We start from the raw sequence: 22,944 nt of genomic DNA on the forward strand, positions 1-22,944 counted from the left end.
CCTGGAGTATTGTGTACAGTTTTGGTCTCCAAATCTGAGGAAAGACATTCTTGCCTTAGTGGGAGTACAGAGAAGGTTCACCAGACTGATTCCTGGGATGTCAGGCCTTTCATATGAAGAAAGACTGGATAGACTCGGCTTGTACTCGCTAAAATTTAGAAGATCGATGGGGGACCTTATAGAAACTTACAAAATTCTTAGGGGGTTGGACAGGCTAGATGCAGGAAGATTGTTCCTGATGTTGGGGAAGTCCAGAACAAGGGGTCACAGTTTAAGGATAAAGGGGAAATCCTTTAGGACTGAGATGAGAAAAACATTTTTCACGCAGAGAGTGGTGAGTCTCTGGAACTCTCTGCCACAGAAGTTAGTTGATGCCAGTTCATTGGCTATATTTAAGAGGGAGTTAGAAGCGGCCCTTGTGCCTAAAGGTATGGAGAGAAGGCAGGTACAGGATACTGAGTTGGATGATCAGCCATGATCATATTGAATGGCGGTGCAGGCTCGAAGGGCCGAATGGCATACTCCTGCACCTATTTTCTATGTTTCTATGTTTCTATAGATCAACCATGGAATGGTTGAATAGACGTGAAGGGCCAAATGGCCTAATTCTACTCCTACCACTCATGATCTTATGATCTTATGAAGTAATAGTGGTTCTCAGTCCCTGATTGGCATGAGGTACCTCGAGGGATTTGCACACTCCCTGTCTAGCCTCATTGCTCCCTTAACTATCGGAAAACCACTTGACTCTTATCAATGGCAAACTTTACTCATGTTCATCTGATATTTGATAAGGATTCATTGATTGCAGGAAAAAACAATATGTGGTGTTCAGGCCTCAAAATATCTTGTAAACACAAAATCAGCAGTTCAGTATGCAAAATGGATGGTCACGTTGAAATGAAAGGACAAGAAAAAAGCAGTGGCAAGATTGTGTGTATAAGCAACACACAATACATATGGAAATCTGCCTTCAAAGGCGCATATATCAAATGATATAACTGAAGTCTAGACAAGCAGAGCATCAAGACTCTATAACTTGAATGTATTCGATGTGATAGACTGCAGTCGGATCAGCAAGGCTTGAGTTGCAATGATGACAAAAATAATGCATTGTATTTATGTTGCTCTTGAATTTAAAGACAAAAAATATATTCAACTTCAAAGGGCCGCATGGAAAGCACGGGAAACTAACTCCATGTGCTCAAGAAGTCTGGAATTTTGACCTGAATGATTTATCCGAGATGGAAATTCAGGAACAATTTAACTATAATTTGAATATTCCACACCATATTACTTTCGTGTACCCTACTGGTAATGCAGCATGTGAAAGATCAAACATGGCATACACATTTGCAGTTAATTAACATTTAATAGTCTGGGGATTAGCTTTGAGAAGGGGTGAAAGGACTGAGGTAAGAATAACTTATTTTTCTGTGTCAACTGTGTCCTAGAAATTAGCTTCATGGAGCTTTTTCCTACGCACAACATGAATGAAAATCAGTAATTCCCAGAGCAGAATGCAATTCAAAATACTTCTGGTGCTAAATCACTCTACTTCATAAATTCATGGTTGTGAATTGCAGTTGTGTCATTGACCTGATTCAACATCAGATATATATTTGAGTGATATTATGAGCAGGCAATTCTATTAAATTTGAAATAGTTAGGACCACTTTAGTAATAATATAATTATAATAAAGGCTACTTCTCATGGTCCATCACCAACTTTCCTCTCTCCCTCTGGATGAATGCCATTGACTGACAGCAACGCACAATGATCCTCTGATCCCACCCGACCAAATGACCAAGCTCCCTGACCCCAGACCTTTCCTTTAACCTCCAAACCTAATCCACCTATTTTGAAGACAGTGTCAACCAACTGGCTATGATTTCAATCCAACTGGCCATAATCTCAATACAATCCACTTCAGTCCTCAACTTCTGATCCTCCTCCCTCACTGTGGTTATGGGAGATTTCAATATGGTTGACTGGGAAAATCAGGTTGGTTCTGGACCCCAAGAAACGGAGTTTGTGGAGTGCTTCTGAGATGGATTCGAGCAACTTGTATTGGAGCCTACCAGAGAGAAGGCAATTCTAGATTTAGTGTTGTCTAATGAAGCAGATTTAATAAGGAACTCAAGGTAAAGGAACCACTAGGAGGTAGTGACCATAATATGATAAGTTTTAATTTGCAATTTAAGATGGAGAAGGTTAAATCAGAATTGTCAGTGTTGCCGTTGAACAAAGGGGACTACAAAGGCATGAGTGAGGAGCTGGCCAACGTTGACTGGAAAAGGATCCTATCAGGAACAGCAATGGCAGGAATTTCTGGGCATAATCCAGACGATGCCGGATCATTTCATTCCAAAGAGGAAGAAAGATTCTAAGGGGAGTAAGAGGTAACTGTGGCTGACAAGGAAAGTTAGGGGCGGTATAAAACTAAACGAAAAGGTGTATAACATAGCAAAGAATAGTGGGAAGCTAGAAGATTGGAGAACTTTCAAAGGACATCAGAAGGTAACAAAAAGGGCAATACGGGGTGAAAAAATGAGCGCGAAGGTAAACTCGCCAAGAATATAAAGAAGAATAGTAAAAGCTTCTTTAGATATGTTAAGAGAAAAAGATTAGTAAAGACAAATGTGGGCCCCTTGAAGGCAGAAACAGGTGAAATTATTATGGAGAACAAGGAAATGGCAGAAGAGTTGAACAGGTGCTTTGGTTCTCTCTTCATTAAGGAAGACACAAACAATCTCCCAGATGTACTGGAGGACAGAGGATCTAGGGAGACAGAGAAACCAAAAGAAATTTGCATTAGGCAAGAAATGCTATTGGGTAGACTGATGGGACAAGGCTGATAAATCCCCAGGGCCTGATGGACTGCACCCAGGGTACACAAGGAGGTGTCTCTAGAAATCATGGACGCATTGGTGATCATTTTCCAGTGTTCTATAGATTCAGGATTTGTTCCTGTGGATTGGAGGTTAGCTAATGTTATCTCACTTTTCAAGAAAGGAGTGAGAGAGAAAATGAGGAATTATAGACCAGTTTGCCTGACATTCTTGGTGGGGAATAAGCTGGAGTCAATTATTAAAGAAGTAATAACGACACATTTGGATAGCAGTAATTGAGTTTGTCCAAGTTGGCATAGATTTATGAACGGGAAATCCTGCTTGACTAATCTTCTGGAATTTTTTGAGGATGTGACAAGTAAAATGGAAGAAGGAGAGCCAGTGGATGTGATGTATCTGGACTTTCAGAAAGACTTTGATAAGGTCCCACACAGAAGATTAGTGGGCAAAATTAGAGCACATAATATTGGGGGTAGGGCATTGACATGGATAGATAATTGGTTGGGAGACAATCCCCCTGTGTAAGTCATTATCAAGCCTTTGATAAGGTCCCACACAGGAGATTAGTGGGCAAAATTAGAACACATGGTATTGGCGGTAGGGTATTGACATGGATAGAGAATTGGTTGGCAGACAGGAAACAAAGAGTAGGAATAAACAAGTCCCTGTCAGAATAGCAGGCAGTGACGTGCGGAGTGCTGTAATTCTCGGAGCTGGGCCGCAACTATTTACAATATATATTAATGATTTAGATAATGGCATTAAAAGTAACACAGGCAAATTTGTAGATGACACAAAGCTGGGTGGCAATGTGAACTGCGAAGAGGATGCTAGGATGTTGCAGAGTGACTTTGACTGGTTGAATGAGTGGGCAGATGCATGGCAGATGTAGTATAATATTGATGAATGTGAGGTTATCTACTTTGGTAGCAAGAACAAGGAGGCAGATTATTACCTCAATAGTGTCGGATTAGGAAAAAGGGAAGTGCAACGAGACCTGGGTGTCCTTGTACACCAGTCACTGAAAGGAAACATGCAGGTACAACAGGCAGTGAAGAAAGCTAATGGCATGTTGGCCTTCATAACAAGAGGAGTTGAGTATAGGAGTAAATAAGTCCTTTTGCAGTTGTACAGGGCCCTGATGAGACCACATCTGGAGTATTGTGTGCAGTTTTGGTCTCCTAATTTGTGGAAGGACATCTTTGCTATTGAGGGAGTGCAGCATAGGTTCACGAGGTTAATCACTGGGATGGCGGAACTGTCATATGAGGAAAGATTGGAAAGACTGGGCTTGTATTCACTGGAATTTAGAAGGATGAGAAGGGATCTTATGGAAACATATAAAAATTATAAAAGGACTGGACAAGGTAGATGCAGGAAAAATGTCAGGCACAGGTTACTGATTGTGGATGATCAGCCATGATCACAATAAATGGTGGTGGTGGCTCGAAGAGTCGAATGGCCTCCTCCTGCACCTATTTTCTATGTTTCTATGTTTAATCACAAGTTCCCAATTTGAGTTCCTCCTCCCCACATTTCCCTAAACTCCAGGTCTCATTCCGATTTCCAATCCATCCATAGTACAGAAACTAGCCCTTCAATTTAACTCATCCATGCCGACCAAGATTCCCCATTTAAGCAGTCTCATTTGCCCACTTTTGGTCGATATCCCTCTAATTCTTGAGAAGATAAAAAGTGCTGGAGTAGCTCATCATTAAGACCTGGGGGTCTTAATTCAACTTCTGCTCCCATAAGTTTCAGGATCTGGTCAATTATTTGAAGTCCCCGTTACCACCCTTTCTTTCCTGCAATTTCCTATACCTGGTTCCAGGCAGGAATTGTCCTCATGTGCACATTTGTTTATGTACACGTGTGTGTGTGTGAAGGAGAGCGTACTAAAAAATAAATAAATTGGACTTGATATTTGTGAAAGTTTTTGTATTCAATAGAAAGATACAACACAGAAACAAGCATGCTGGCCCACTGAGTCCTTGCTGTCCATCAAACACTCATTCACACTAATTTTACTTCGGAGTCACGTGAGTGATTCCGTGAAGAATCCCGCCAGTCCGCATGCGCGTCATTACGTCTGACGCATGGTGCAGCGACCGGCTGGGAGTTGCAGCGCTCCTCCAGCGGTAAGTTTAAAAAGTCTCAGGTAAGTGTCAAACTTAGTCGGAGGTCGTTTCTGCGCTTGATAAATCTTGTTACAGGAGGGCAAGTCCAACCATGGAGAAATCGTTGAGAGCAAGGCGAGCCGCTGTGAAAGTAACTAAAGACCGCGGGAGTGCAGGTAGCGGGCGGCTGCCTAGTTCATCTACCGAGTCAATAAATATAAGACCAGCGACTGCAGACTTGGTGTCTGAGGGCACCGTGGCTGCGTCGGTGGGGCGTAAAACCACCAGAAAGTCTGCACGGCCGATAGACTCGGACGAGTCCGGTCGGGAGGGTTCCCCTCCAAGAATGGGTACCGTGTTTGGTCGGTTATCCAGGATGGAGCTCCTAATGGAGAGGATGCTCCACCAAGACACACTCCAGCAGGAGGAATTGTGTCAGCGCCCGCCTCTCCAAGAGCCCGCGCCAGCAGCACCTACTACAGGGCTACCTAATGTCTCCTTCTTGGAGGAGGAGAGCATAGCGGGTCAGTATGATTCTGACGCAGAATCTGTGGGCTTAGCAGTGGAGGCTGCCCCAAGGGATGAAGGGCACGAGCCAGATGTCCCATTCCTGGCAGCAAGATTTGCCATCCCAACAGACTCCGGAGAACTGCTGGGTGAAGAGCAGGCTGCCAGAATAAATTACTTGGCCTCACACCAGCTTCAGGAGCTGACCATGGATGCAGCGGCTAAGAAGTACGACACCCCGGCTAATTGTATCCTGCTTAAAGTGCTGGCCGTAAACAATGCCATCTGGGACATATGGGCGTAGGCATCAGGGCGCAGGAGATGAAGCTGCAAAGGGTGCTGAAGCTGCTCGCATCGGGCATTACAGCATTCAGTAGGTCAGTGGATGGTGGGCACCTGACTGAGGTTCAGCAGGATGCCCTGGCTCTCATGTGCAATGTACACGTTCAGATAAACTGCCTTAGAAAGAGCGCCATCCGCCCTACCATTAATCCGAAGTTCGCTGCCCTGTGTAAGCCTAGCAACATCCAGCCACCGAATCTGCTGTTCGGGGAAGACCTCGCAAAACGGGTGAAGGACCTGGACGACGAGGCAAAAACCGTCGGGCTCATTAAGGCACCAGTGACCAGCAGAACCCTTCAGAGGCAGTACCCCTCCCTACAAGCGGTTTGCTGAAACCGGGTCCTGTCAAGGACCAAGCCGGCCATTCAATGTGCGCAGCTGGCGCACTCCAGCAGGAGCACGGGCAAACATGCCTTTTCCCTACCAGAACCAGGGGACAAAAAATTCCACCGGTAACCATGGAGGTAGGTGGGTTTGGTTCTTGTCGAAACATATTGAGTGAGAATTACCTACCAGTTGGGGGGAGATTACACTGGTTTCTGAAAGAATGGTATGGAATAACATCAGAGGTGTTTATACTGCAAAGTATACAAGGGTTTCGAATTGAATTTATTCCCGATTTGTGTCCACCCACACAGCATACACCAAAGCGAGCACTCATTTTCTCACAAAAGGAGAATTTTGAGGTTCAAACTGAAATTGAAAAATTATATATAAATGGTGTAATTGAGAAGACAGTTTATCAAACTCACCAATTTGTATCTAATATTTTTCCTAGACCAAAGAAAGATGGTGGGTGTCAGATTATTTTGGGCCTGACAGGACTTAATCCATTTGTGCAGTACAAACATTTCAAAATGGAAACATTTGCTACTGCCAAACAATTGGTTTCCAGAGGGTGTTATATGGCATGTATAGATCTAAAGGATGCATATTACTCAGTACCTGTTCATAAAGATCATTGGAGATCATTTGAAATTTAGCTGGATGAGGCAATAATGGCAATTTAAAGCACTGCGTAACGGTTTAACCTCAGCCCCTAGATTATTTACAAAGCTGCTAAAACCAGTACTGGGGTTACTCCGGGTTCAGGGTCATAATGTAATGGCTTATTCAGATGACATCTTAATAATTGGAAAAACCCGGGAGGCAGCTGAGTTAACTACTTCAGCTGTTAAACTCATGGTTGAGAATTTGGGGTTTCTCATTCATCCACCTAAATCAAAATTGATACTGGTTAAAGTAATTGACTATTTGGGATTCACAGTTAATTCAACTCACATGTCTGTGACTCTGCCCAAGGGCAAGAGATTAGATTTAATTGAAGGCCGTAACAAGCTCATGGGTGAGCAATCACCTTCAATTAGACATGTGGCCAGCTTGATTGGCAAATTGGTATCTGCCTTTCCAGCTGTGCAGTATGGACCTTTGCATTACCAAAATTTACAGAGGGCAAAGGTACAGGCACTCAGGATACATGCAGGTCATTTCAACAGGCCCATGCAATTACCAGCTGAAGCCATTGCTGAAGTACAGTGGTGGATAAGAAACATTTCAAATTGTTCCAGCAAAATTCTGATTGAAGCATCTTCAGTTGTTTTACAGACTGATGTTAGTGCCCTGGGTTGGGGTGCTACTGATACCGTTTCTAGCTGTGGAGGCAGATGGAATATGCATGAGGCATTTATTCTCCAATCACATGGAATTAATTATTTATACCGTTTGGGAGCATTCTACAGGCTTAAGGCTTATTGTACCACCAAGCATCACTTACATGTTCGGCTTCAGATTGACAACACCATGGCAGTGGAGTATGTTAATCACATGAGTGGAATCAAGTTGGAATCTTGTGACAGATTGGCACTGGTGCATTAAAAGAAACATTTGTGTTTCAGCTGTCTACTTGCCAGGCAGATTCAATATGGTGGCAGACAACAGGTCACGCAAATTCAATGACAACACAGAATGGATGTTGAATCATGATGTATTTAATGATATTATTTTTTGGTATGGGATGCCAGATATCGATTTGTTTGCATCCAGACTCAATCACCAGGTACCGAAGTATGTTTCATGAGAACCAGATCCAGGGGCAGTGGCGGTAGATGAGTTCTCGCTCCACTGGGGCGGAGTGTTTTTGATCTTGACCAAGATCAAGCAGGACACCGCTTCCGCAGTTTTGGTGGTACCCGACTGGCCTACATTACCATGGTTCCCTCTCATTTCGGACATAATAACACAGCCTATTATGGTGGTCCCAAAACGTCATGACCTATTGGTGCACCCTGTGACTGGAGACCAACACCCGTTGAATGATCGTATTAATCTGTTAATTTGCAGATTCTAAGGAGGCCATACCTGGGTCTGGGACTATCCAATCGTACCCTGGATGTCATCACATCGTCCTGGAGGGATAGTACCAAAAAGCAGTCCATCTCTCATGTCAGGAAATGGGAGGAGTTTTGTTTACATGGGAACATTACATACCACACAGCATCCATCCCAGATGTGCTAGAATTTCTGTCCAAGTTATATTTTGATGAAGGGTTGAGTTATAGTGCCATCAATAGCACCAGGAGTGCACTGTCATCGTACTTATGCCTGGGGTCGAAACTACAGTCTGTTGGGTCTCATCTGTTAATATCCTGGTTTATGAAGGGTTACCATTTAATTCCAATCCTCCCAGGGCTAGATATTCTGAAATCTGGGATGTGAGCGAGGTACTCACACTGCTTCATCCTCGTCCAGCCACATCCTTGTTCGTTGATAAAGATTACCCTGAAGTTGGTCATGTTCATGGTGCTGGTGTCAGCGCAAAGGGTTCAGACTTTGCAAAAGCTGCGACTGGACAGGATGGTGTCATCTGGGAATGACGTTATGTTTTACATCTATGATCTAATTAAACAGAGCAGACCAGGGGTGTCAGGATTGAAGCTTGTACTGTCAGCATATCCCACGGATTTATGACTGTGAGTAGTGGCGCACTTGCGATGTTATATCGAGGTCACCAAGAGCCTCGGAGGCTCTGAAGTAGCATTGTTTATTAGCCACAAAAAGCCACATATGAAAGTGTCGGTTCAGACCATTTTAAGATGGCTGAAACAAGTGCTGGGTTGTGCAGGAGTTAATACTGACAATTTTAAATCTCACCACCTGGGCGGCATCAACGTCAGCAGCGAGGGCAATGGACGTCCCTCTAGACCATATCCTCACGGCCGCAGGGTGGTCAAATGAACTGACTTTTCAGAGGTACACAAAAATGCTGGAGAAACTCAGCGGGTGCAGCAGCATCTATGGAGCGAATGAAATAGGCGACGTTTCGTGCCGAAACCTTTCTTCAGACTTTTCAGAGGTTTTATAATAAACCACTTATCTAACCCGGGGTGTTCGCCCATTCCATTTTAAGTTCTATTTCATAGCTTCCTCCTGGGAGAGAGGGGCCACTATTGTGTTTTCTTTTGTTTGTTTTTTCTGCATTAAAGCATCAACATGTTAATCTGTGCCATGTTTCAATGTATTGCTCATTATTCTCTCCTCCTGAGTCAACGGATGCAGTGTGAGATGCCTGGATTCGTATCTACGGCATGAAATCACAGAGCTTTGAAATCTTCACGGAATCACTCACGTGACTCCGAAGTAAAATAGTAAGATTAAACGAGATCTTACCATTTTGAAGTTTGATCTTTATTTTATGAGGAGTTACAATGAGCGATTACGTGCCCACCGCTCCCGGCCCTCAATATCATAAAGGTCATCTGGAAGGTCTGGTTTATAATCTTACTATGTTACTTCAGTTACTGTTATCTGTGATTTCACACCGCTGCTTTGAATATTGACGCGCATGCGGACTGGTGGGGTTCTTCACATAATCGCTCATCGTAACTCCTCATAAAATAAAGATCAAACATCAAACTGGTAAGTTCTCGTTTAATCTTACTCATCTATGTTATCCCACTTTCACATCTACTCCCTGCGCACAGTGGTCAATTAACCTACAAACCTGCAAGTTTTTGGAATGTGAGAGGAAACCGGATCATATGGTGGAACCACGCGAGGTCACAGGGAGAATGTCCAAACTCCACACAGACGGCATCCAATGTCACGATCAAACCCAGGTTCTCTGGTGTCATTAGAAAGCAATTCTACCAGTTGTCTGCTGTGCCATTGGTAGAGCTATTGAACGATGAACAATGGCAGAAGATTGATCAACATGGAGACAGATTTATGATAATTGCAAGGAAAACAAAAAGGTAATAAGAAAAATACTTTTATGGACATGCAAATATCTGAATAAAGGGAAGGCCTTTCAACTGATCCGTCAAAAGATTACAGAATCATATAGTACGAAAACAGGCCCTTCAACCCAACTCATCCATGCCAACCAGTATTCCATTTAAGCAATCTCATTTGCCCACTTTTGGTCTATATCTAGCGTTGTTACAAAACCTACCATCAGCGGCGCTCCAGATCTGCCCACTGCCTGCGCGTGCGATTCCGGAAGCTGGGGGGGATTAAAATGCAGGTTTGTATAGGTTGTTGGAGAGGTATTTGCTCAGACTACAAATTGATGAAAAAAATTCGTTCTGCGCTTCCGTTCCGGTTTTTTATTTGAAGTTGCTGGTCGATTGCATCGCTGGATTGAAGTTAAACACGACTTCTAACGCCTTCAGCATCATGGATCAAAGTCAACCTCAAGGACTTCCACATCAGGACAAAACAAAAGTTATATCGTTTAGCTTAGATATACAGAGTGGAAACAGTCCCTTCAGCTCACTGAGTCCGTGCTAATCAGCGATCATCTGTACACTAGTTCTATCCTTCACTAGCGACAATTTACAGAAGCCAATTAAACTCCAAACCTGCACATCTTTGAAATGTGGGAGGAAACCAGAGCATCCATAGGAAACCCACATGGTCACAGGGAGAACACAAACTTTGTACAGACAGCACCCGTGGTAAGATTCAAACCTGGGTCTCTGGCACTGTAAGTTAGTAACTACCGCTGCGCCACTGCGCTGCCCATTTCTCTTCAATAAGCACCACTCCCTGCTCAACCCTTACTTGTATCTCTTTGGGTTTCCGTGCTTTGTGATGAAAGCAAATACTTTGATAACGTATCACATAAGTCCAATTCTTGGCACATAATTAATCACTTTTCAAAGCATAAAGTAATTTTACATTGCCTGTGCTGACTTTGTCTTCCTTCCTCTTCCTATTCCTGTATATTTCTCCTTCCGTACATATGTAATTCACTTTTGAATATTAGTAATGAATTCCATCCCTTCACTTTTCAAGCTATGATCTTAAGAGGATTGATGAGGATTTTGCCAGGACTCAGGGGCCTGAGCTATTGAGAGAGATTGGGCAAGTTAGGGCTTTATTCCTTGGAGTGCAGGAGGCTAGGGTGTGGTCTTATAGAGGTATGTAAATCATGATGGGAATTGATGGGGAGAATGCACTAAGGTAGGGGAATCAAGGAACATAAGACATAGGTTTAAGGTGAGTAGAAAAGATTTAATAGAAATCTGAGTGGGCAACCTTTCCACTCAGAGGGTGGTGGGTATGCAGATTGAGCTGCCAGTGGAGGTAGTTGAGGCAGGTACAATAATAGCATTTAAAATATACTTTGACAGATACATTACATGCAGTAAGGATTTAGGGGAGAAAGAGAAACAAGGAATTCCAGATGCTGATTTACAAAAGGATCTGAAGAAGGGTCCTAACCCAAAATGTCATCTATCCATGTTCTCCGGAGATGCTGCCTGGCCTGCTGAGCTACTCCAGCACTCTGTATCTTCTCAAGGATTAGAAGGATATAGTATGAATGTTACAACATTTTGAGATTTTAAAAATCAAGCCTATAATTTATCCCACCAGATAAAGCATAAAAAGAACTTTAAATTAATACCAAATTCACTTCCATATCTTCAGTATTAAAAAGGTTATGGTCATTTTCATACTCAGAAATTAGCATCTTGTTCTCTATTGCTTTTCCATTGACTTAACACAAAAGCTGTGACCGAGGACAGTCAACTGACATAAAAGCCCATAACTTTCTTAAAAAATAAAAGAAGTGAATGAAATTTTCAGTTATTATAGATTGAAGCACTCTGAAACCAATATGATACATCTTACTTGGATGATATGAAATTAAAGCATATAATTAGTTAATTACCTAATTGTAGATAATTACAAAATTGACTATTGTGACGGAAATAGTAATAAAAACCCTGACTGTCTTGAAAATTCAAAAATGTGACATTCTCAAGAACAGAACTTTAATGTTATTGCAACATTAAAACAAATAGTAAATACCCAACAAAAAAAATCATATTCATCAATGTCATCAGATCAAATAAATTCATCTAAATTAAATTACTAGATCTAAACATATATCCCATTCTTAAGAAAAGGCTAAAAATAATTTTTAAATAGCCAAAGTTACCATAGGGTTTTCTCCTTTGTCTTATTTTCCTGTATTCTGAAAATTATTCTCTATCACATGCCCATTGCCATCCTGTTTTGATTATTTTGATACTTCCTTTCATTCAGCGGCAATTTACAATAATTATTTAATCTATAGCACATCTTCTGGGATCATCTCCAATTACCACATATATCCAGATTCTTCAGTTTCTTCTCTGTACCTCTGTTAATTAACTCTTCCATTGCCTTGCATTTACTTAATACGTCAAGTGTACATCATTGCCACCTAATATATCCTCACCATGTAATGTCATCTATCACTGGTCTTTGTTCTAACTCAGGCCCTTGGTTATGGTAGAAACAGCCTGGATATGCTTTGGAGTGATCACTGATGTTATAGAGATAGTCATAGAGTTATATAGCATAGAAACACAGTTTTAGACCACCAGGTTTGTGGCAAGATGAAGTACCAGAGTCCTAGTGTTGGCTCTGTTATTTTTACAAACATTAAAGCAAAGACTTCTTTGCTCTTGCAATGTCTTCAATGTCTCAATGGTTTCTTTATTACCAGGTACAATGAAATACATTTTTGTGCACACAGCTCAGCAAGACTATTCCCTTACATAAGCACAATTGCCCTGGTCAATACAGAAGGTACAGAACAGCTGCTGGGTCCATATGCAAGAGGTGACATTTTGGCGCTATTTTACAGTCCCAGCTGCAGCTGGCCATAAAGGCCCATTGCAGCCATCACCTCCATTCTGGCCATCCTGGAGTGACTGTCGTCCCTCCCACACCTGGCCCTCTACAGACCTCATTCCCCAGGGGGAACGAACAACAATACTATTTTGTGTATAGGTAATCATTTGTAGGATAGACACAATTGGATTATTGCTGAGGGATCCAGTGGCGCGTATGGCTAGCTATACAAGTCTGCTGTAATTTATTTATTTTGCACAAATGTCTATTTCCCCCCATTCTTTTACTGTCTGGCAGAATTTATGTGTAATTCTATATATATTTTGTTTTTGTGCATATCGGAGTCTATGTGCCTGTGATGCCACGGCAAGCAAGATTTTCATTGTATCTCATCATACTTGTGCATATGACAATAAACTGGACTTGACTTGAGTCGAACCATAGAGCACATTTGCAAACAAATCTATGCAGTGTCACAAGATTGCACAGATTACTCTTGAATCTTCGGTCATGATTTAATTCTGAAATATAAACCAGGAAAAGAAATGGTGCTGGCAGATAAGCTGTATCTCTTGTCAGTAATGTAAAATAGTAAGATTAAATGAGAACTTACCAGTTTGAAGTTTGATCTGTATTTTACGAGGAGTTACGATGAGGGATTACGTGAAGAACCCGCTCAGCACGCATGCGCGGCATACTTCAAAGCAGCGGTGTGGAATCACAGATAGACACAGTTATTGAAGTAAACATAGTAAAGACAAGGAGACATCAGTTTATCAGTTTGATCCATATTATTGAGGGTGGGAGTGGAGGGCACTATTTTACTTCGGAGTCACGTGAGTGATTCTGTGAAGACTTCAAAGCTCTGTGATTTCAAACCGTGTAACAGTTATTATTTCACGCACTGCCAAAGTCCTTGAGGGAGGAAGTGTGTTATCGTAATCAACCAATGAATCTGTTTGTAGAAAAACACAATGGTATTTTTTAACAATAACAACAAAGAAATTAAATTGCTCCCCTGGGCATAAATTAAATATTTGCAGTCTGTAAAATCTTTCCTGCAAATAAAACAGGTTTTGCCAACGGCTTATTATAAAATTTGTGAACGGTCTTTCCCCCGACCATCCTGCTGTAGCAAGGATGTGGTCTATAGGCACGTCCATTCTTTTAGCCGTCGACGTGGATGCTGCCCTGGTGGAATAAAATTTGTACATGTTAGTGTTTATCCCGACACCCGACCATAAGGTTTTTTATGACTGACCCACAAGGCTTTTTCATCTCCCTCGAATATTTTGGTTGTGTCTATGTAGGATAATAGGTGGGACATGGCACATAACTGTGGTTCTGGCGGGTAAGCCCGGAATTCCACGACTGGATTAGGTGTTCCTGGTCTGCTCTGTTTGATCATTCCCTGGATAACGACAGAGATCTGGTCTGGAGCTGTGAGCATGCTGTCCAGTCGCAATAGGTGTAGTGACTGGACCCTCTGTGCAGATACAAGTGCCATCAACATGAGTGTTTTGAGCATAGATTGTTCCAGGTTGAGGGATCTGGCTGGTGGCCATCCCCTGAGGAATGTCAGGACCACACTGACATCCCATGTATGGGTGTACCTTGGTCTAGGGGGTTAGAGTTGTAAATACCCTTCATTAGTTTGACCACCAGCGGGTGGGACCCCATGGCCTGTTGTCCTGGAGCTGGTTTTAAATAGACAGACAGGGCACTTCTAGCTGTGTTGATGGCTCTGTAGCTGAGTCCTTCATCGTGGTGAAGGTTCGCCAGGAATTCCAGTACGTTGGTAACTGTAGCAGTTGAGTAGGTGGTCCCTGTATCCAAGCAGTACTTCTCCCATTTTTTGATGCTGGACAAGTGCTGTTTTTTAGTAGATGTTCGGAGGGATGCTGACATGGTGTCGATGGTTTGTTCTGATAATCCCAGTCCCAGAAGTGGTTTGTGCAGAATCTGCAAGCCAGGAGTTTGAATTTTTAATAGCACGGGTGGCTTGTGCCCGACACTGGGTGTTAATAACTCTGGGTCACTGGGGAATACCATCGGAGTTTCAACAACCATGTCATGAAGTATTGGGAACCATGACTGCGTAGGCCAGTCGGGTACTATCAAAATACCTGAAGCAGAGTCCATTTGTATTGTGCGTAGTCCCCGACTGATGAGGCAGAAGGGAGGAAATGCATAGAAGAAGAATTTCCCCAATCCAGCGCGAACGCATCTACCGCTGCTGCCTCAGGGTCTGGTTCCCAAGCGACATACATAGGAACCTGGTGATTTTTTTGGGGTTTTAACATCCATTCGATGTTGTCATTAAATTTACGTGGCCTGGTGTCTGCCACTGTATTTAGCTTACCTGGTAGGTAAGTTGCTGATAGCCAAATATGCCTTTCGACACGCCATTGCCAAATTGTGTTGACCAACTTGTCGCATGATACCGATTTTATGCCGTCCATATGGTTAATGTAGGCCACCACCGTAGTATATATCTATTTGTAACCGTACATGCAAGTGATGCATATTTGTGCATATGCTTTAAACCATAAAAGTCACCCATCTCTAGATAATTAATGCCCAGTGTAAGTGGTAATGATGACTCCGGGTTAGTCCATCTATTACCTGTGCTAGATATAGAGTTAGTTGCTCCCCAGTCTTGAGCACTGGCATCTGTTTGGATAACTAACATAGGGTTAGTGATGATAATAGGGCTGTAAACTATGCCAAACGTTTTTTGCCATCCACAGTAGTTCTGATATTGCTTCAGTGGGTAACTTCATGACACGATCATAATGACCTGTATGTCGTTTTTGGTGCAAAGGTCCGAATTATGTAGCCGGAAAATGCTGCTACCATTTTCCCAATTACTCTGTTACTTGTCGAGTAGTTGGTAGTTTGTTGCATGATTGTGCCAATTCAACTATTTTGTCTCTTGGCAATGTTACAGTCACATAGACTGAATTAATTGTGAAGCCCAAGTAGTCAATGATTGTGGATGGCTTCAACTTAGATTTATCTGGATGTAAGACAATCCCAGGGTTTCGGATAACTGTTTTGTAGCTGATACAGCTAACGTAGTCAATTCCATGGTTTTGCCTATCATTTAAGATATCATCAAGATATGGCATGACAATATGTTTTTGTCTTCTGAATATTGCCAGAGCTGGTTTTAGTGTCTTGGTGAACAATCTTGGGCTGATCTAATTGCAGAGGGATGCGCAGAGACCCAGATCCGTGAGCTTGGTAACCAGCTTGGAGGGGATGATGGTATAAAATGCCGAGCTGTAGTCTATGAACAACAGTTTGACGTACGAGTTTTTGTTGTCCAAGTGGTCCAGAGCAGAGTGGAGAGCCAGTGAGATTGCAACCACCGTTGACCTGTTGTGGCGGTAAGCGAACTGCAGAGGGTCGAGTTTCTTGTCGAGGTAGGAGTTGATATGTGCCATAATCAACCTCTCAAAGCACTTCATCACCACAGACGTTAGTGCCACTGGTCGATACATGTTGAGGCACGTCACCATACTCTTCTTCTTGAAAATGTCCGTAAAAACTCCAGCCAGTTGGTCTGCACATGTTTTGAGAACACGACCGGGTATACCATCAGGTTAAGGCGCTTTCCGAGGGTTCACCCCTCTGAAGGATCTTGTGACGTCGGCCTCTGTGACTGTGACTGAAATACCATCACGGCGAATGTGGGCTCGGGAACACGACCGGGTATACCATCAGGGTTCTCCCTATCAAAGCGAGTGTAGAATGCATTGAGCTCGTCAGGGAGTGATGTTTCTCTGACATTTGAGCTGCATCCTGATTTCGCCTTGATGGAGGTGATGGCATTCAAGCCCCGCCACAGTTGCCGAACATCCGTCATCCTCCAGCATGGAGCAGAAATCCCTTTTGGCCCTTTTGATGGCCTTACCAAGGTCGTATATGGGCTTCTTGTAGACCTCTGCATCTCCAGACCTGAATGCCCGGGATCTGATCTTCAGAAGAATGTGGATCTCATGGTTCATCCAAGGCTTCTGGTTAGGAAACACTCGGAAGGTTTTTATTGGGACGCTGTCCTGCACACATTTCCTAATGAAGTCTGAATGACTGTGGAGTATTCATTCAGATCCGTTGCCGAGATGTAGATGTGAAGATGCTGATAAAAATTAAAAGTTACAGGTAGTTTCTTAGTTATTGATTCACCGGGATGTCCCAAATAGGTGAAACAAACAGAATCATTTAATTGCCACATAGTCACTCTAGGCAACACTTCTTAAGGTTGACATGAAATTCTAACTGAGTTATCAAATTGTAATTTTGTCAAACGCAATATACCCTCTATATAAACAGGAAGGAAGAGGATTACAACCAACTACTGGACATGTAAGCAGGATCCAACACCACAATCACTGCACTAAATCATTAAGAAGACACAAGGGACTGCAGATGCTGGAATCTTGTGTGGAACTCAAAGTGTCAAGGGCCTATCCCACTTGGGCGACCTAATCCGCGAGTCCAGAAGAGTGCCCTCGACCTTCAAGCTCAAGGGCACTCGCCTGGAAAGCCTCGAGCTGGATCAACCGGCCGCGTTGAAATTGCGAGCTGGATCGACCGAAGCGCAAGCTGCATCTATAGACCACACACACACACACACACACACACACACACACACACACACACACACACACACACACACACACACACACACACACACACACACACACACACACACACACACACACACACACACACACACACACACACATAAACACATCGTGAAGGTTGGAGCCATGGAGAGCAGAGTAGCGTTGTCTGCGCGATGAAGATGAAGGTAAACGGCTGCCACAGAGTACGGTAAGTCCTTTAGAGAGCGCGGGGGGGGGGGGGGAGAGAAGGGGAGAGAGAAGGGGAGAGAAGGGGAGAGAAGGAGAGAGAAGGAGAGAGAAGGACAGAGAGAAGAGAGAGAGAAGGGAGACAGAAGGGAGACAGAAGGGGAGAGAAGGGGGAGAGAACGGGGAGAGAAAGGGGGGAGAAGGGGGGGAGAAAGGGACAGAAGGGGAGGAGAAGGGGAGAAAAGGGGGGGGTAGAAGGAGTTTAAGAAGTATAATAAACAGTTTTACGAAGTATAATAAAGTTAGCGGGCATTTTACCTATCGGTGGGTCTTCTAGGTCGTGAAACTCCAATGAGTCAATCAAAATGTCCGGTTTGCGAAGGAGATTGCCTACGGCTGCCTTCGGCTGCCTGTAAGTAAATAGCGACCCCACTCCACTGCCCTTCGACCTCCTTTGACTACGTATGACTAGCATCACAACCAGCTACGACTAGACCTGCGACTAAAAAATTATCGATTTTTCAAACGGCGACCTATTTTTAGTCAAGGCTGGATTTAATCATGATGAAAAAAAAGCAGCAAACTAGATGAAGCCTCGACCATTAGGGAGAGTGACCAAAACCTCCTGTGACCTCGTGGCGACCTTGCAGTGACCATGGGTGGCGGGCAAGTTCACCAGAGGTTGCTGTGGCGGTCTCCTATGTGGGACAGGCCCTTTAGTGTAACTCAGTGGATCAGGCAGCATCTCTGAAGGACATGGATAGACAACTTTTTGGATCGGTACCCGTCATCATTCAGGAGACTGAAGAGGGGCCTTGGCCCGAAATGTCACCCATCTCTGTCCTCCAAGATTGCTGCCTGAACTGCTAAGTGTGCCAGCACTTTGTTTTCTATTGTATATCATTGCCCGATATTGTGAGAGGGAAAACAGTGCATAAGTAGGATCACTTTTGTCCAAGGATCCATTATAACATGATAAACCCTCAAGCAAAGTTCTGTAGCTGTTCTTTATTCTTTATTTCTCTTTTGCTTAAGTTTGAGCTTGAGTTCTATCACTTCTAGCCAGCCTACTGAAATTACTATATCTAATGGGTTTTCAAAATCAAACGAACATCTTGGGAAAATAGGCACACAATGCATTTGTTACCATTTTGAATCCTGATCCATCCTTGTTAGTGTAATATGCATGCTTATTTGTGAGTGTTCCTAGTCTAAAGCAAACTAACATATAAAGTGTGCAACGTTACACATGGGAAAAATTGAGAATTCCGGAAATATATCTTAGTTAATAATTTTTTCAGACTGCATTCATGTGCAAAATTGACATACTTTATACATTTGCGGCAGCACGGTGGTGCAGGGGTAGAGTTGCTGCCATACAGCGCCAGAGACCCAGGTTCGATCTTGATACATGTGCTGTCTGTATGGTGTTTGTATGTTCTCCCTGTGCCTGTGTGGGTTTTCTCCGGATTCTCCTGTTTCCTTCCACATTCCAAAGAAGTACAGGTTTGTAGATCAATTGGCTTCTGTAAATTGTCCCTAAGTATAGGATAGACCTAGTGCATGGGTGATCATTGGTTGGCGTGGACATGGTGGGCCATATGGCCTATTTTCACATTGTATCCCTAAAGTCTAAAATTAAAGTGGGCATTCACTGCTTTCTCTCCCCTCTGAAGGTGACAAAATACTTCACAGCCAGTGTAGAAATGTTATAAAGTTCTATCATGATGGTGAATTTTCACACTATAAGGTTTTATAATCAGCAATGAGAATATCATCTTTCATTTCATTATTATTCTTCAAAGAGTTCTGCTGCTTTCTACATGCACCTCGGAGAGAAGGATGGCCTCAGTTCAACCTCTCATTTGAAAGGCAGCACCACCAACAGTTTGATTTGTGATGGGGTGTCAACATAGATTTTACGGTCAATTTACTGGAATGGGACGTACACGAACATATTGTTACAGCAGTCAGAGCCCTACCACTGAGCAAAGGCTGGTAATGATGCACAGGGGCAGGAATCTTAGTACGTTTTCTCTCACTATGGTTTTGAGTTGAAAACTGTGAAGAAGAGACATGACCTGAAAATGTCGTCTACCTATTTCCCACCATGGATGCCGTTTCTCTTGTTGAGTTCTTCCAGCCGTTTGTTTTTTTGCTTAGTAGGCAAATACGATACAGGTGCACAACCTTTTATCCGAAGATCCAAATAACGAAAACCTCCGAATAGCGGCCATTTTTTCGGTCCTTGAAAACGTTCACCGAGGGCGGCCCGCAGAGGTGACAGCGGAACCTCCGGTCGGTCCTCGAAGAAAGGGGAACTAAATCCCCATTCATAAAAGAGAAGGTGAGGGTATATTGCGCGGGAGGGTTAATAATTGACAATCTGCTGCTGCCTGCCCGCTGAGTTAAAACGTTCCCACGGTAGACTCACGATACACAGTGCAGATTGTCGCTCCCTTCAGTTTCACCCCACCTACGCCCCTCTGCTTCCCGGCCATGTGCGTGACCCCTTCCCTCCCCTCTCCAGCTCCCCGCCCATTGCATCGGCGCGGGGGCTTTGCACTGTCTTCACGTCGGAGATTGCAGCAGGACTGTGCTAGTCACCGGAGACGTCAGGACCAATTGGACACCGACCACCGCAAGCACGGAGATCCCAGAGACCCACAGCCAACAGCAGCCCAGCCCCACTCCAACTACAGAGGAACCTGGGTTGCGGATGACGGGGCGCAGCTCGGGGCGTCGTAGGGGCCCATCGATGAGCGGCCACTCAAAGCCACGCTGGGAGATGTAGGGCCCTGCCCCGGTCTTGATGTTGGAGCCCCCGGCGGGCGCTAGCAAGTCCGCGGCAATTTACAGCCGCGCCGGGCGTTGTAAGGCCCCCCTCCAGGTCACTCTCAACCCCGTAATTCGGGCGGGAGAAGTCGCCGTTGCCGGTGCCCCGCAAAGCAGTCTCCCACCGGGGACCCGCGAGCTCCCGGTGTCACCATCCACCAGAGTCGGGTCGCAGCAGCTCGCCCCCGCAACTCTCCACGCTCCGAAGCTGGCTAGCTCCACGGAGGTAGGTCCGTAGGTCCACAGCTCCCACCGCCGCCCACCGACCCCCAGGCCCACTGCAAGCACGGAGATCCCAGAGACCCACAGCCAGCAGCAACTCCAGCCCAGCCCCGCTCCAACTCCAGAGGAACACGTAGGGGCAGAAGCTGATGGTGTGCAAGGTACGTCTTGTTCTTGGGGTGGCGGATGAGGGGGCGCAGCTCGGGCTGTGGGCGAACTGCCACTTGTCGCCGTAGCGGCCAAAGATCATAGAGGAGCTCCTCTATGATCTTTGGTAGCGGCCCATCGGGGAGCGGATTCCTCTGGAGTTGGAGGGGGAGGGGGTATTGTGCTGTTTGATCGCCCCCTGCTATCCCAGGGACAGGGAGACACAGCGGCTTTTTAGACTGGTGGGCAATCACTTCCAAAGTTCTGCCCACACAGTCAGTACACTTCTCCTACACTGCATTTCATACAAACATTTATTCTGCAAGAAAAAACGACATTGAAGACTCAAACTCGTGATCGAGTAACTGCCAGGATCAAGGCGCAAACTCGCGACCTTGCGGATATGAGCCGAGCACTCTACCACTGAGCCAGCCATTAAAATCTACGCTAAAAAATTTCCATTCCGAAGACCGACAAATTCTGAATTACGAAAAGTGTCTGGTCCCAAGGCTTTCGGATAAAAGGTTGTGCACCTGTAGTAGCATTAAAGAGACTTTTAGAGAGGCACATAGATATGCAGGGAATGGAGTGATATAGAACATTTACAGGCAGAGGAGATTAGTTTAACCTGACATCATGTTCGATATGGACTTGTGGGCTGAAGAGCCTGTACCACAACCAGAGAGCAGTCCTGACCTGCTATCTACCTCATTGGTGACCCTCGGACTATCCTTGATCGAACTTTGCTGGCTTTACCTTGCACTAAACATTATTCCCTTACCATGTATCCATACACTCTAGCTGTATCGATTGTAATCATGTATTGTCTGTCCGCTGACTGGATAGTATGCAACAAAAGATTTTCATGATACCTCGGTCGGCACATGTGACAATAAACTAAACTAAAATGGAAATGCCCTTGAAAATAAATTATTTCTAGTGTTATGGAGAAAAAAATGAAGAGCATTTCCAATCTTTTCAATTAGACAAAACGGGCATGATTGTTACTTTCTGTGCTACAGAGTTTATGATATAGCATATTTATTCAGTTTAATTCATCCATTTGGAAGCACCCAATGTTATCCTACAGAACCCCTACCACCATATTTAATTGTTTGGTAACATGTACTTGATGCAATTATAAAGAAAGCCCATCAACGCCTCTACTTCTTTAGAAGAATGAAGACATTCGGTATGTTGATAAATAGTCTCTTGAATGTCTACAGATGTACAGTAGAGAGCATAATGAATCAGATTCAGATTCAGATTCAACTTTAATTGTCATTGTCAGTGTACAGTACAGAGACAACGAAATGCAGAAATTGAGTGGTTGTATCACGGCCTGGTTCAACAACCCAAACACCCAGGAATGAAGGAGAATACAAATAGTGGTGAACACTACCCAGTTCTTCAAGGGTGTTGACCTCCCCATCATCGAAAGGACCTGTTGGAGGTACTGCCTCATGAAGGCTGCCGGTACCATTCAGAACCCACACCACCCTGGCCTCTCCCTCAATGCACTCCTGCTACCAGGGGGAAGGTATGGGAGTCTGAAAACCATGACCTCCAGGTTCAGAAACAGCTTCTTCCTAACATCTATCAGGCTCTTGAACACTACAAATGTCACCTAAACCATGAACCATAAACTGTAACAAACAAAATTTGCCTACCATCATATTTCCTTTCTCTATCAGATTACTGTCTCTCAGGATAGAAAATACATGTTCATCAATGTAATAAACACAAAAAAGATGGGTACACATGGAAAAGGCGAGTTCACATCTCCCGTTGCGGTCTGTCCTATGCTCTCAACTCCCCCTTTCTATAACATCTGCGGGTGCAGGCCCAATTGCGTCCCTCTCGCTCAAGATATGGAGTCAATTTAGGAAAAACTTTGGTTTACAAGGCCCTTCCATCTTGACCCCACTGCTTAAAAATCACATCTTTAAACCTTCAAGTACAGACTCCGCACTCAA

Source organism: Amblyraja radiata, chromosome 4, assembly GCF_010909765.2.
Source record: "Amblyraja radiata isolate CabotCenter1 chromosome 4, sAmbRad1.1.pri, whole genome shotgun sequence".
In the NCBI taxonomy this organism is placed as follows: domain Eukaryota; kingdom Metazoa; phylum Chordata; class Chondrichthyes; order Rajiformes; family Rajidae; genus Amblyraja; species Amblyraja radiata.